The sequence below is a fragment of the Danio rerio genome, chromosome 19, assembly GCF_052040795.2.
Source record: "Danio rerio strain M-AB ecotype USA chromosome 19, GRCz13ab, whole genome shotgun sequence".
Taxonomy (NCBI): Eukaryota; Metazoa; Chordata; class Actinopteri; order Cypriniformes; family Danionidae; genus Danio; species Danio rerio.
Window position 1 is genome coordinate 31,699,962 of NC_141039.2, and position 16,529 is coordinate 31,716,490.

The 16,529-nt window shown below is 35.1% G+C and overlaps 1 long non-coding RNA gene across 23 annotated transcripts in view; it reads left to right on the forward strand.

The window, feature by feature from the left end:
- Positions 1-16,529, forward strand: part of LOC147832587 (uncharacterized) — a 348,986-nt gene that overhangs the window by 87,758 nt on the left and 244,699 nt on the right. For 13 of the 23 annotated variants that reach the window (XR_015516901.1, XR_015516908.1, XR_015516902.1 and 10 more), the window contains one exon: positions 5,546-5,645. The exons of the other annotated variants lie outside the window; for them this stretch is intronic. This is a non-coding gene — a long non-coding RNA (uncharacterized LOC147832587). The remainder of the gene's footprint in view (positions 1-5,545; positions 5,646-16,529) is intronic. 23 annotated transcript variants of the gene reach the window in all.

A 16,529-nucleotide genomic window follows, 5' to 3' on the forward strand; every position in this document is an offset into this window, starting at 1 on the left:
TTTAATCTAGCAAAAAATAAAAATAATGATAATAAAAAAAGATAACGTCTCACTATTCAAAACATTTTTTTCATTTAAATTTTGATTAATTTTCCTCCTCAGAATTGCAAGTTAAATTTAGAAATTCTGCTATTTGTATTAAGATTGTGATCCAGCAATAAGAAGTAAAAAAGGTAACATTAATATTTAATATTTCCTTTTAGATTTGCAGAGACAAATTTAGAATTTTGAATTGAAAACTCTAAATTGCAAGAAATAAAGTCAGAATGGCCATTTAATAATTACCTGCAACCTGAAAAACTGGATTGTAAACAGAATTCAGAGGAGAAAAACGTAAAATGGCAAAATATAAACACAATTGAGTGATGTGAATTTACAAGTCTAACATTTTGTCTCACAATTATGGGTTTATATCTTGCAGTTCTGAGAGAATAGCGACATTTGTAAGACAGAAATCAGGGTGCCGGCGGAACTTAAAGTATTAAAAGTTGACAAATCAATTACGAGAAAATTAAGGCCCTTAAAAGGTATTAAAAAGTTCTAATCACGTTTTTACGAGGTCTTGCTTTTTGTTCAAGCATTGTCCAAAGTATAAATATATTTATTTTCCTCATAATATAAAAAAGACGTGCTCGATCCACACAATTGGTTTGGGTCAGGTGCGTCCAGCCAAGCTTCTTCATCCAGGTGATGTCACGTAATTTGCAACCTTGTAGAAAGGTGATGTGACGCTCTCCACATGTAGCGAAACCATAGATTGAAACAGACGGCAAAATGGGAAAATGTAAGTTTGCGTACTCCTGGTTGAAGAAAGATGACTTTAAAAAGTGGCTGAAGCCTGTCACTGTAACCAGTCATGTAATTTATTCTTTTAAGGCAAGCTTTGTTTTTTCCAAGCTTATCTGAGTTCTTTTGCATGGTTATGCTCTATTGATTTATTTAACTACAACTGTTTATTAAGTTAGAGGTTTAATACTGATTAGAACTTGAAGGGGCGATGAGGTCTTAAAGTATTTTCGGAAGTTCTTTAAAAAGTCTTAAAAGGTATTAAAATTAAGTTCCAGCATTAACCCTGGAAATTCAGCATGAACTCGCAGCTGCAAGAAATAAAGTTCGAAAAGTGAGAACACTTTAGTATGGGTTCCAAATGTGCCTTTTAACTATTTTTTTATATGCTTGAATTTGGGCTGTTTATAAGTACATATAAAGCAAATATTAATTCCTTATTTTGTATGTGTGTATTATACATTCTTTAATCCTATTTTATACCTAAATATAACTGTTTCAACTATCTACGCAATATTAATATTCAGTAAATTAGGATTGTATTAAGGCAGAAATCACTGTTACTGGATAATTTGTGCTCCACATTAAAGAGTTACAGAGAGTGTTTTTAAAGTCAGAAGCTTGCAGTTTATTTCTTTATTTTTTCTTTGTTTTGCAATTACAGGTTTACATTTCTAACAATTCTGTCAGCTTGAAAGATTACAAGAGAAAAATGTGCAATTGAATTTTTACAATATTTTGGTGCAAATCTGCTTGCTCAGTTAGATGTTATGCAAAGTGGTTTGCTGGTCCAATCAATCTATCAAACAGGATGGGGAGACTCAACAAATGGTAATAATAAACGTTTACAAAGTGATGTAATACTTTCGAAATTCTCGATCGCAATATTTATGTATATATATGTATATATATATTCATGTCTAATATGCAATGGCCAGAAAGTGTATGTTTTTTTTTTTTCATAAATCGTCAAAATATTGGTGCCCAGAGACAGTAATGATTTTATATAAAATTTACTTTAATGTGTGATAGGACTAAAAAGTGGTCATAAACTAATATTATCTCAATTGAAATGAGTAGTGCTTTGGACTCGGAAACAGTATTCCATATGTCACAACTCACAACTTAACAAGCGGGTGGGCTTCCATAGACCACGACTGTACAAAAGGACACATTGAGTTTAAAATAGATTTGAATGAAATAAACTGTTATTAAAATAATTATCTAGGGGAATTTATTTATTACTAATCATCATTTGTTTTTATGTCTTATTGTGGAAAAATAGCCATATACTTCATGCACAATGGTTATGGAAATATGGACTCTATTGTTTCTTCAAGCAATATGGTTAGATAAAGACACTAATCGTTTGTTTGTTTTTTTCCTTGCTTCCTTCCTTCCATCTTTCATTTGTTTGTTTGTTCGTTCTTTCATTCTTTCTACAAGTGATCTCAGTAAACCATAACTCAATGTCCACATTTGATTATTAATAATGACCATAAAGCTATAGGATTTTTCCAGGTTAGGAAATATTGCATATTATCCAAGTTCCCTAAATTATATATTGAAATAAGAAACTTCTTGATGTGTAGTGGTTTTGTTCTTTTTAATCCATTTCAAGACTGGAGGACTCAGAAGTTTGCTAGTTGGCTTTAGTCCCCTATATTTGAGAATCGCCAAAGTAAGCAATTGGCCTAGTGCATGTTTAAAATTAGTTATCTGCTCTCTTTTAAATTCATTTAATGCATGTGTTTTTGAAGTTTAATACTTGTGTAGATTCCAACTAAGCAGAGCAGCTGTAATGAAAAAAATCATGTGTGTCGATGTCAATATTCTCAAACTCTAATGTTGCTGCTCCCTCTGCAGGCCAAACACTTCAATTACCAGTTTTAATTGGTGAGTAGGCTACTTATATATATATATATATATATATATATATATATATATATATATATATATATATATATATATATATATATATATATATATAAAATATATTAAATTCCCATTCATTTTGTCATTGTAGTAAATTGCAACTAATAGCAAAATATATGAAATTGACATATAAATAAAACCGCTAACAGCACCATTTATATATAGCGTTTAATGACTTGTACCATTCAAAGTGATTTACCTAGTTTAAGCCAATTATCTAATAGTGCTAACTATTTAACAATTTATCTTAGAATGCTATTAATAATAGTGCTATTTTATTACTTTTAAGGTGTATGTTGTCTTTAGAAATCCAGTAATTAAATGTGACACAAAAATAGATAAAGCACATTTAAAAAAAACAGAATAGCCTCACATTATCTATTATCTACACACTTATCATTTTTCATTCATTTTATTTTGGTTGTGCAATACTATAATCTCACTATAAAGAAATTATCAGTGATTAAAATTTAATGAAAAAATAAAATAGTTTTTTTTCTTGTTGAGTTATTTTAAATATATATTTTTACTTTTACGCTATGGACAACAAAAATACAAATAATCTGTGTTTTGTTTAGACTTAAGCCTCGATGCACACCATGATTTTAATTTTTTAGTAAAGATATTTGAGTTGATTTCTTTTCTAGCATGCTGTGTTTTAAAAGCATTAGCATAATTTATCTGCCAGTCAACGCTAATTATATTATACACCATACATAATTTCTTCAAGCCTAAAATCAAACAACGCTTTTTGTATATTAACTTAATGGTTTATTTTTTGTTTTGTTTTATTAAGTTATTTTGTACATTGTTTTTTAATTTTTATTTTTGTTTGGTTTTGTACTTGATTCACTGTATATCTGACATGTCTCAGTCAGTTTGTGCAAGATTATGTTTGGACTGAGTTTGGCCTAAATTGTTGTTTTTGAAAGGCAAAAAAAAAAAAAACTTAATGGTTGAACACTTCCCATAATGACCACCAGGTGTCGACATTGTCCCAAAAACCTTCCCGTCTCTTCCTCCAGCCGACACCCTTTTTCAGCCACCTAGGATTTGGTCTCCTTGTCTTCATTCATGTCACGCTTCACCGCAAAATATCATGCTTAGACCCTCATATACATTTGACCTGTATGTCCGGATTCAGCTGTGGCATTTTATTTCACAACTGCTCGTATTTTTTGCGTCAGTTCCAGACGCGCTTTACCTGTTAACCGCTGAGTTTGACCAGTCTGTTATGATGAGCACCCATAAAAGCGCGTGTCTGGATATCAGCGAATGCGCGCGTGCTAGTTAAGATGTGCATCACGTCTGCTCGGGTTTGGGAAGAGGAAGGGGGGATGGGGGTCTGACTCTATTGGAAAGCAGGATTACATTTTATTTTGTGCGTCTGCACCACTTTTGTGTCTATCTATCCGTGTGTGCGTGTGCGTTTGTAGGTATGTACATCGAGCATCACTGTAAGGAAGGAAACGCCTACAAATCAGACAGATATATAGGTCACAATTGGCATTTTGGAAAGGGAGGGGTATTGTGTCTTTTTTTATTAATTTATTTATCCCCTTTTCTACTCATTTATTAATTCACCCTCTGCTTCAGTAATGGAAGAAGGCAAATGAATAAAATAAACATTGAGAGAGGAAAAGAGAGAGAGACAGGCAAAAGCTTCACATGGTTAACACCATGGTCTCTCTGCATGTAGAAAAAGACGAAAGTATCACCATGGAAACACCCATCCAGTCTCCCACCGCTGTTTTCCCCCCTCCGTTTTCCCTCTCTTCTTACCTCCATCTTTTCCTCCCCCACATTCCCTGTCTTTCTCTCTCTCCATTTCTGTCTCTCCCCACCGCTGTTTCACCAATCCCCCCCTTCTCTTTGGCTATGTTCACACTAGTTTCATTTTGACACAGTGATTTAAAATAAAAACTATCATCGTCCATACTGGCATTTTCGGGAAAGATCTCCATCCACACTACGCTGTAAGACTAAAAACGTATAAAGATACAAAGTTCTAGAAATATGTAGCATATACAACTGTTAACTAAAATACTAATTAAAATCAAGTTCAGTCATTTGTTATAAATTATTAGTGTTCAACTGTGTTCAAACAGCCACGGATACATTGGCTGTGCACATACTTTTACAAAAACAATGCTTTGTATTACACTTGTTCATAAAACACCATCACTTGATTTTGACAACTGATTATTTAAACTGCACAGTGTAGCTTTTTAATATTTGTTTGACCGAAGGCTGCATTATCAACATAGCAATGTTTTGACATATTGTGTGCAGGCAAGAGGCTTGTTGTTGTTAGTTTGTAAAAACAGATTAAAATATACTAATTTTTTTTATAGATTTATTTTTGGCTTTTTTCGCTTTTATTAAGATAGGACAGTAACTGGGCAGGAAGCATAGCTAAAAGGATAAGGGGGTTGGGATTGGGAAAGGTCTCCATAACTGGACTTAAACTCGGAACATCTGAAAATAATAAAAGTGAAATATCAATATATGTCGATGCACTGCCCACGAGGCTAACGCTGCTGACTATTATATTTATTTGAATCAAATTTTTGTAATTTATGTAAGAGTAAGACACCATTTGAAACTGTAATGAGCTTTTATTTATGTACAGTCATTGTGTTTTAAAATAAATAAAGTGTACAGAATGTATTTTCTGCAACATAGACTTATTCTAAAAACATAGCCCTATGTACATTTCTGAAGATCGCAAATTATGTAGCCAGAGGCACGTGTGGCTTTGTCTTTCTAACAAACGCTACGGGGCTGTATGATACTATTCCTTTTCTCGCTTCCATATGTGCAGCTTTTCCGCTGTTACCAGTTTGTCGGCGGACTTGAGACCAAGTGGCGTTGACCGCGACAATGGGGTTCGAATTTGGTGAAGATCAGTTACAGGAAAAAAGGTAAGACAAAAACTTAAGCTAAAAAAATCATATAAACAAGTAAATAACTGGGTGAGAATGTGGTAAAATCTGAAAATGTGGTACAAATCAGGGCTTTTCTTTTTCTGTATTTCTTTTTAAAACACTGCAGTTGGGTTTAGGTGAGTGGGAGGATTGGGTGGTTGGTCAGTCAGTCAGTCAGTCGACAGCGGCCTCTGGTGGATGTACATGAGAACAGCAGGCGCGAATGGCACTCGTGAGAAAAAAATTCAGACATCCCAAGACCCGAAAATGCATAGAGACCACCGGATGCCCGCAAATGATTGATAATCTCCCAGAAATCGCTCTTCTCCCTCCCGGTCCTTAAATTCGTTGCGCCCCCCTTTCCATCACATCCATCCCAGAACGTTGCGCGCAAATCCCATCTTCCACCCCCTGCTCTTCAGATAAGTCTCGCACGCATGCCCCCAGTCCCTCACCCGCTCTTCAAGTACGTTGCACATCGCTGTCTCCCCCGTAAATGACTGGGATGTCTGGAAATTTTAAAATCTGAAACAGCCTACACAGCGGCCTCTGGTGGATTTACGAAAACAAAAACTGCAAAACGCATAGCGTATTATGGGATGTATTTTGTCTCTTTTAAAAAATGTATATAGGGGTACGTGATCAGAATAAGCCTGGCTTGGTTGTGTGTTGTCAAATTTCAGTGTATTGGTCATATGATTGGGGTTTGATGAATCACACCGTAAAAGTTATATAATCAATAAGTCATGTTGGCATATATTTTTATGTTAATTACAATTTATTCAACTAAATTAATAATGATTTAATTCAAGATTTTTTCAGTATACAAGCTGATTTAAATAAGTTTATTTTTTTAAATGGTTAAAATTATAAGGTTCATGCGATTTAACTAAAATATTTAAAATGCAGGAAAGGATATGTAATGATTTACAAGAGCCAATGAGGAAGTTGATGTTTGTAGTTTTTGTTTTTAAATATCTGCATTTTCTACACTGAAAACAACATCTTAGAGTTTTGAAACTAAAATGGGCTCTGCAGTATACTCAAAATTGCACTATAGCCTTTGTCTGTTTTTTTTTTTTTTTTTTTACACCACAGGGTTACTCAGCATTCAGTTTGTCATATATGGGAAAATCCATGTGTTTCTTAAACTTTATCTAGTCTGAAGAAGCAAAATATTTCCCGCCATTTCCTATTTCAGTATTCTGGGATGTATGGAACGTCCCCCTCCCCTTTTCACTCCAAAAATGACATGCCTAGAATTCTACTGCGCCAGATTACATTTTCATGGTAATTAAATGCTGAGCCTGGATGTGGGTATTATTAGAATGTCTTCTCACTAATTAGTGCAGGACAAAAGGCTTTTGCTCTAAATCTTGCAGGTTATATCTCATTCTGTTTTTTTTTTCATCACTTTTTTTTTGCTGTCATTCTTTATCAGGTTACTGAGCCGCATTTCTGATGTTGAAACTGAGACACTTCAAACTATTATTAACAGGCTCTCATTTCACACACACAGAGAGAGAGAGAGAGAGAGAGAGAGAGGGAGAGAGAGAGAGAGAGAGAGAGAGAGAGAGAGAGAGAGAGAGAGAGAGAGAGCGCTTGTAGGCATACAGTGGTCTGAAATATGCATTGTTACAGATGCACATGTACAAGTATACATCACCCTCTCTGGGATATCTAGGCCCTATAAGGGTGTTTTATTTAATATATTTTTGTATTATTTGTTTTGGTAATGGTGGCTCAGTGGTTAGCACTGTTGCCTCACAGCAAGAAGGTTGCTGGCTCAAGTTCCAGCTGGGTCAGTTGGTATTTCTGTGTGGAGTTTGCATGTTCTCCACTTGTTCGTGTCGGTTTCCTCCTGGTGCTCCAGTGTCCCCCACAGTCCAAAGACCTGCGCTATAGGTGAATTAAAGAAACTAAATTGCCTGTAGTGTATAAGTGTGTGTGAATGAGTGCGTATGGGTGTTTCCCAATACTATGTTGTGACTGGAAGGGTATCTGCTGCATAAAACACATGCTGGAATAGTTGCTGGTGTATTCCACTGTGGCAACCTCTGAAATAGAGACCAAGCAGAAGGAATATGAATGAATGAATGAATGAATGTTTTGTTAACACTTGAAGGGAACGTTCATAAGACTATCATGAAACCTTTATAATCTTGAAATGACAACTGTTATTAAGTGTCATTTGCTCAGTTATGAGTTTTAATGCTAAAATGACATTGTTTGTTATAACAACTTGACCTAAACAAATACACTACAAGCTGATTTTGTCTTTATGACAACATGACATTACCAAGACAACAAAACCTGTCATAAATTTGTCATAAACATGATTGTAACAAAGCCATTATAATTGTCACAAATTTTATAACGGCTTCATAAATATTTTTCTTGACCTCAACTGTAGTAGTACAAGCTAAATTTGTCTTAATATTTTTAAATATCAATGCTTATGAAATGATTTAACAGAGTAATGGAACTTTTAATCAAACCGTTTAATGACAAATTCAGTTTGTTCCACTGAAAAGAAAGTGGTCAGAAAAATGTTCATGACACAATTATAGTGGCCTCATGACAATTATGTTTATGACAGATTTATGACAGGTTATATTGTATTGGGAATGTCAAGTTGGCATAACACAGAACAACATCATTGCATTTAAAATGACATAACTGAGTGAATGACACTTAACGACAATTATCACAAGCAATCCTAGAAATGATGCGTCATGTCATGATTATGAAGGTTTCATTACAGTCATATCAATAACGCCTTCAAGTAAAGTGCTACTATTCTTTTTAACTTGCTTATTAAATAATTTCTATATATGTTTCGTTATTATTATTATTATTAATATTCATTTTCCTTTCGGCTTAGTCCCTTTAATAATCAAGGGTTGCCACAGCAGAATGAACCACCAACAATTCAGCCTATGTTTTACGCAGCGGATGCTCTTTTAGCCGCAACCCAACACTGGAAAACACTCATACACTCTTGCACACACATACACTATGGGCAATTTAGCTTATTCAATTTACCTATACCACATGTCTTTGGGCTGTGGGGAAAACTGGAGCACCCGGAGATAATCCACAGGAACATGGGAAGAACATGCTGAGAGGCGATCGTGCTACCCACTGTACCCAGTGTTCTAGAGCATCTCTGCTCTAGATGGATTAATAAAACAATTTTAGTGATTGATTTAGTTGTAGAAAAAAAATATTATATATATATATTGAAAATACAATATATAGCTTACACTTACACAGCTTTAAAATTTACAACTATAAATTACACAACTATGTTAAATTTATGTTATAAAGGTAAACTCAGTAAATATATGTTGTTTTGTTAAGTTTAATCCTAATTTTCTTTACAACAACAACAAAAATACTAATATAATGCTTTTCTTTTACTTTGAGAAATGCACTATACAATAAACCAAACTTTTAATTTGACAGGTTATTGTAAAGGCTCTTGAATGTCTGTGTGTATACTATATAATGTTGTTAAATTACACAATATAGTGCTTATTCAGTGATTCAAAATGGCTCTGGAGATGAAGTTCATGTGTTCAAAAATTCTGAACACAAGTGGGATGCATGCTTGAGTAGGTGCGTAGCAAATGCAAACATGCCATTCATTCACTTCTCATCTAAATAATTCTTTCTTGTGGTTTGATATTCACACTAGCCTATACTGTATCATGATTTGATTAGGTGTCCAACCCTACTTTTGAAATATTCATCCATAATTCCATGTCATTCCACATTATATAGTAAAATCCATTTTTCTGCAATCCTATCCGCATTTTCCGCATTGCTGAAATCACAGCGCCCTATATGTGGTCAGTCGTTTTTTTTTTTTTCATCACACTTTACATCAAAACTCATGTTTCAAGTTCCTTTGAAAACACATTAAAGGAAGCTTCCTTGGAATGTGTGCGTGTGTTTAAACAGCACGTGTGTATGTGTGTGTGTTGAGTGCCGTGTGTATGATGGAGGCTCCGGATAAAGGTGAGTGTGTAAAATGAGACATAACAATGTTGAACCCCCAGGGAAATGCATGAAATGATCCCATAGTTTCCACCTATAACCTGGCATCCATTTTCACCAGAACAAGCGCTAAAATAGGGCTGGATGTAACCCCTTCAGGATTACATTTCTCTATCCTGCTGTTCACAACAAAACCTTATTATCTGAGTTTCAGTATGTGATGACGGCTGATGTAACGCTCAAAATAAATCTGAACTCTGCATGCTACAGAAAAGCCAACTGAATCATGTGCCAAAGATGCAGCTTTGAGGTTGCTGAGAAGGTCTAGGTAGTTGCTTAAAGGGACAGTTCACCCCGGAAATGAAAATTCTGATTTAATTTACTCATTCTCCACTTCTTCTAAAACTTCGTGAGATTGATTTCTTCTGCTAAACACAAAAGAAGATATACTGGTAGCCATTGACTTCCATAGTATGTGTTTTTTCCTTCTATGGACATCAGTGTTTTCAACAAATTTCCAAATAGCCATTTACTTCCATAGTATGTTTTTTCCTCATTGAGAATGCCAGTGGTTATCAGTTTCCAGCTTTTTTCAAAAAACCTTCTTTTGTGTTTCATAGAAAAAATGAAACTCAGAGGGTAAGACATATGTCCGTGTTTGCTCTTTTTCTCTAAAAAAGCTCAGAACAACAAAAAATGCCTTTTTATTTGTTTAAAATAAGAGTTGCTGATAACCCCATCACACATGTGTACTCATCAACTCAGGTTTATATGGATTGTAATTTAGTCATAAATAACTTAAATTGGACTGCCTTTATGTGCACAAAAACATTCTAAATGTCATTAAAACTACAGTAAAGGGTCTTTAATATGTAACCTATAGGTGATTTCATACTTTAGGTGTGCATTGTTATTGCCGAAACTTGCAAAGTGTCTATGCAGAATGCGATCTTTGCAAGGATACAGTTGAAAATCCATTTGTCCTGTCCTGTCACATCGTAAATGGCCCCACATTCACAAAACATCTTAAGGCTAAAAATAGCTCCTAACTTCTGATTTAGGAGGTAATCTTAAAAATAATGGGGTTGGGCATGTCATTCATGGACACCTAAACTTCCTCTTAAGAGTTTTTCGCAAAGCATTTAGTACTAAAACTAAATTAGTAAATAGTTAGGATTAGTGAAAAGGACTCTAAAGTGGGTTACACTCTGGATGTGCCATGCTGCGGCCAGTCTTTACATTATTTCCTATATATTTCTAAGCATGCAAATAAGCATATACTGTAGTGTGCATAATGTCATAGAAAACAATGTTTACAATCTAAAAGATGTGCCCAGACATGATGGTCTTTACACCCAGTGTGCAATTCCCTTAAGTCACTTAAGACCAAATCAACAACTATCCTAAAATGGCTGTTGATGCCTTGGAAAGAAAAAATACAAAAACAATAATTTGAAAAGTTGTCAGTTTAATAAAGGAAGTATAATAAAGGAAGTATTTCCTTATAGTATGATATATATATATATATATATATATATATATATATATATATATATATATATATATATATATATATATATATATATATATATATATACACAGGGTGTCTGCAGGGTCTTAAAAAGTATTAAAAGTTGCTAAAACATTTATAGGAAAATTAAGGCTCTTAATAGGTGTTAAAAAGTCTTACTCGTGTTTTTTACGAGGTCTTAAATTTTGTCTAAGCATTGTCCAAAGTGTTTGACTCCAAAAAGACATAAAAATATTTATTTTTCCACCTAATGTTAACAATGGCATGCTCGATCCATGCGATTGGTTCAGGCCTGGGAGTGTCAGGCCAAGCTCCTCCATCTGGGTGATGTCACGTAATTTGAAGTAGTTTAAAGTTTAAATAATTTAAGTAGTTTTTAAGAAGATTGAGTGGTTTCTAGGTGGTTTCTAACATAAATTATCATTATTCTAATTTGAATTAGCTTGGTTTCAGCGTGAATTACCATGTAACTAGCATAATTCTAGCATGAATTAGTCTGTTAGTATGAATATCGGCAATGAATTAGCATGTTGTTAACATGATTCTAGCATGTATAAGCATGTTACGAGCATGAATTAGCATGTTACTGTCCTGATTCTAGCATCAATTAGCATGTTTCTAGCATGATTCTAGCATCAATTAGCATGAATCTACCATGATTCTAGCATGAATAAGCATATAACTAGCATAATTCTAGCATGAATTAGCATGTTACTAGCATGATTTTAGCATGAATTAGCATGTAACTAGCATGATTTTAGCATGTTGTTACCATGTTTCTAGCAAGATTAGTTTGTCAGTAGGATGTTAAAACTATTAGCATGTGTTGGAACAGCTAGTCACAGTCTATGGTACAGTTGCTAGGGTGTTAAAGTTGGGTGCTAGGGAGTGGTTAGTAAGTGTAGAGGTCATCAGTGGTTGGCTGCTGGCTAGACTGAGTTGAATGAGGCCAGACTCTAGTCTGTAGGACAGTCTGATGCAGTTATTAGCTCACAAAGGGACTTTTCTGGGTCGTTTTTCGTAAAACCGAAAGTCAGATCAGAAAATATATTGCAACCTTAGTCAGAATAGTTTGAAGGTCTCGTGCCACCATAATCAAAGCTCTAACAATTAACAGGACAAGAAGAGTTCGAAACATCATCTAAAGTAAAGAATTGATCAAGGGAATTCCCAGTCAGAGTTGCTTTATTAAATCAAAGATCATTTAAAAGTTATTTTTCATCCATTCCCTACTAACGCATGCACATAACATCATCATTCACACAAACGGATGAGATGTGTAGTTTACATGAAGATAATAATAGCTTTGTCTCTTAAATAAGCACTTTGAAAATTCTAATTAAAACATTAGTATCTTCAGACCCCTAAAATGAGAAAGAGTGTCATGTTAAAGCCCCTTAAAATGTTCCGATCACTGCTTGTAGTCAAGTAATAATCTTCTAAAAGCAACCCAGAATTAAACAATTAAACATAGCAGTCACTATACTGGGGAAAATTGTGTTAGAATTAAATTCGTCTGACATGTCCTAGTTTAATCTTGCCAAGCCAACATTAAAAGAAGAAAAAAAGATCTTTCTTAAATACTTTGTTTTTCAAGAATGTGGGCCCGAGTATGAGAGAAGAAATTGTTCTACAGTAATGCTGCAGGCTCAAAGCGATGTCCTAATTATCCAAATGGAGAGTCGCTGCCTGGCCAAGTAGCCTTTAATTCTCACTCAGGACTTTGCTCGCTTGGCGTAAGGTTGCTTGTTTTTCAAGTAATGTGAATTGATGCTTTTAATCCGGTGGTTTAATTTCTATTTGGCCATGTATAATGCCATCAGACGATTCTCTCTTTTTTTATTCCACCCAAGCCAGACACAGTAACTGAGTGTGGCCTTCGGGGTATCGTCCATAATGAATGAATAAACGTAAGAGAAAGCACCGGGCTCTGAAATGAAATATTTTTGTAGCGCATACAATAGCAGACCTTGGAGTTTCAGATGTCCACTTTTCTGCGACATCGATTCCATTTTACAAGGGTTTTTTATTGAACACTCTGGGTTTTTTCCTTTCTTTATCGCTCCAGTATTTACCGTCTTTCCTTCTTCTGCTGTGCTGTAGGATTTGCAGTATAGCTGTGTGTTGTAATTACTGGGTTAAAGCGGTGTAGGTCCTGAGCCTCCCCGATCAATTACAGGTCAGGGTGTAGGAGTCCTCTTCCCTCCAGCTACACTCTTTTATCTACTCTACACCTCGCAAACCAGCTCTGTCCTTTCACACCATTTCTTCCTTCTCTGCTTCTCGCTCTGGCAGGTTTTCATCTTTTCTGTATTCCTGCTTTCGGGTGACTCTATTCTGTGTTGCTGTTTTTTTCTTCTTTACCTCTTCCTCTATAACCTCTAACTCCATATGCTGTATACTGTAAAAATATCCAAATATCGTATTCTATTGCATCATTCACATGTTTTGTTATGGGTTTTTTTCTGTATATTTGTGGTTATAAAGTGTATTATGGGGCCTTGATCTCTGCTTTGTTGGTATTTGATGTTGAAAATTCAATTGTTCAGCTTTAAAAAAGTGACTTTTATTGGCATTTTAGTCATTTTAAACAATATATTGTTTAAGACTGTTTTAATGTAGACAGAATTAGGTCAGTAAGGGTGCTTTCACACCTACATTTTTGTTTGCCCAGTTAGCGCGGTTCGTTTGGCATATGTGAAACCACATATTTTGCTGTAGCGACCCCAGATTATTAAAGAAACTAAGCCTAAAAGAAAATGAATGAATATGCACTTTGACACCATAAATATCTGATACTGAAATTGTTTGTAATGTCTGTTAAATTGGTAAATGATCTTTAATTGCAACACAGTTTAAATTATTTTCAACTATTTAACTCCAAAAAATCTGGGAGCATATGTAGCAGAAGCCAGCTAGTGAAGTGCTGTGCAGGTAAACCTCACTCCTTTGCTTTAAAGCAACTGACTTCCATGTGAAAAGTCGCTGGTTGTATCCTAGCTAGGAGCGGGTAGGGTGGTGTAGGACCTTCAGGCTTACATTAGTGCCGTGACCCAGATGGGAGTGAGGTTTAGGGGTGTTTAAGTGCTGTGCAGGTAAATCTCTCTCCTCTGACCTCTAAAGGTGCTCTAGGGACAGATTCTAGAGCCCATGGTCTTTAGCCTTCTTGTTTTAGCAACTGACTCCCATACGGAAAGTCACCAGTTTGATCCCAGCTTGGAGCGGGTTGGGTGGCGTATGATGACCAGTGTCCTGACATTTTATCCTACCCAATAGATTACGCTACCAACATTGTATTTGAATGGTTTTGAGGTTGGGGTTAGGGATTAGGTAGATTACGGTTATATTACAGCTTCATACCACACTACTCCACATTCAAATTTACACTGGTTGCAAAATCAGATGTGTAGCATATTGCGTCATCATAATGTGCTACCTAGTTTTTGAATGGGAGGTAGGACAATCTGACAAGGTAGAACTAATCGACAGAGCACTGGCAGGCTTACATTGATGCTGTAACCCGGATGGGAGTGAGGTTTAGGGAGGTAAGTGTAGCAGAGGCCAGCTAGTGAAGTGCTTTGCAGGTAAACCTTACTCCTCTGATCTCTAAAGGTGCTCTAGGGAGAGACGTTAGAGGTCATGGTCTTTAGCCACCTTGTTAGAGGAACTGACTTCCATGCGGAAAGTTGCCGGTTCGATCCCAGCTCAGAGTGGGTTGAATAGTGCAGGACCAGCAGGGTTACATTGGTGCCGTGACCCGGATGAGAGTGAGGTTTAGCGGGGTGAGTGTAATGTAGGCCAGCTAGTGAAGTGCTACAGTATGCAGGTAAATCTCACTCCTCTGCCCTCTAAAGGTGCTCTAGCGACAGACAACAATCCTGAACTGCAGCAACATGCTTAAGGAAGAGCAATTGGAAGAAGTGTAATCTCTGGCCAAGAATTTTGTTTTTCATAAATGTTTATTTTGTAGTTTTTTGTGTATTTGTGGTGATGTAAGAAATAGAAAATTTACAATACAGTATTTGATAAGCAAGACTGCACTCTACATGTAATGAATTTGTACAAAACAAATGTACTGCATACATTTTTTTTCTTTCTATGTACTATTCATGTTTCTCAACAATTATCAGATTTTTATTTTTTTTTTACTTTAATTTTCATGGTTGACTGTTGTGGTGAAAAAAGAACTAATCATTTTGACCAGTGAGACTCACATGATGACAAACACACTTTATGTTTTGGTGGCCTTGGCCAAATTATTGACACAATATTTAGGCTTTCAAGCATGAATGAAATGTTTTGGGGAATTGACTACATTTTGCAGACATGCAATAAAGTTCTGAAATTCCAGCAAACAGTTTTGAAATTTACACTCACAGTTTAGAGAATGTTAAGAATGTTTTGAAAAATGTGCCAAAGCAATTGAGAAAAACTGTAAACTGTAAATAAAAGTCACATTTTCAAATGTTTTAACACCAAAATTTAATTAAGATCCTATAATTCAATTCAAAAGCATTAATGAAAACATCAATCACAAAATATGGAAAACCTGCAGCTATTTAGGGATCTTTATAGTGTAGTTATAAAAATGTTCTTCCTGCTCACAGTCTTTGATGTTGGTATGTTTTATTCTTTTTCAAATAGCAAATATTGCATCAATGTAATACATGTAAAAGTTATCAAATTTTAATCACTGATACACTTTTCACAATGTACAATTTGAAGGTCCATTCAAACCAGGACTGTAACAATTATGCTAAACAGATTTAATATTAACAACATAGAAAACAGAGGAACTGGTCAAGGTCAATGAGAAATACTGGCAGGTTTGGACAACACAATTTCAGCCCAAATCTGTTTGATATACAGTGCTCAAAATGTTTAGTCCCTTCTGCTTACCAAGCCTGCATTTATTTAATACAAAGTGGAAACTAACTGCTTTCCGTTTAAATCTACTTTAAAATGTAATTTATTTCAAAGTGATTTCAGTCACATGATTCTTCAGAAATCATTCTTCTTTTTCTTCTTCTTCTTCTTTTTCTTCTTCTTCTTCTTCTTTGTCTTTGTCTTCGTCTTCTTCTTCTTCTTTTTCTTGTTTCTAACATTGTAACAAATAATGTTGGAAGTAGCTATCACTAGATGAGTTCCCTGCGGTCATAAAGCATATTCCAGTTCACTGTAGCTTTTAATTATTGCTCAGTTGATACTGCTAAGGGGCTCAAAGTGTGCCAAGAAAATACCCCTCACTCCCTTACACCACCAGTGGACCGAACCATTGACACAAGGATGGAAAAATGGATTCATGCTTTCATGTTGTTAATGCCAAATTCAAACCCAAATTGCACAGC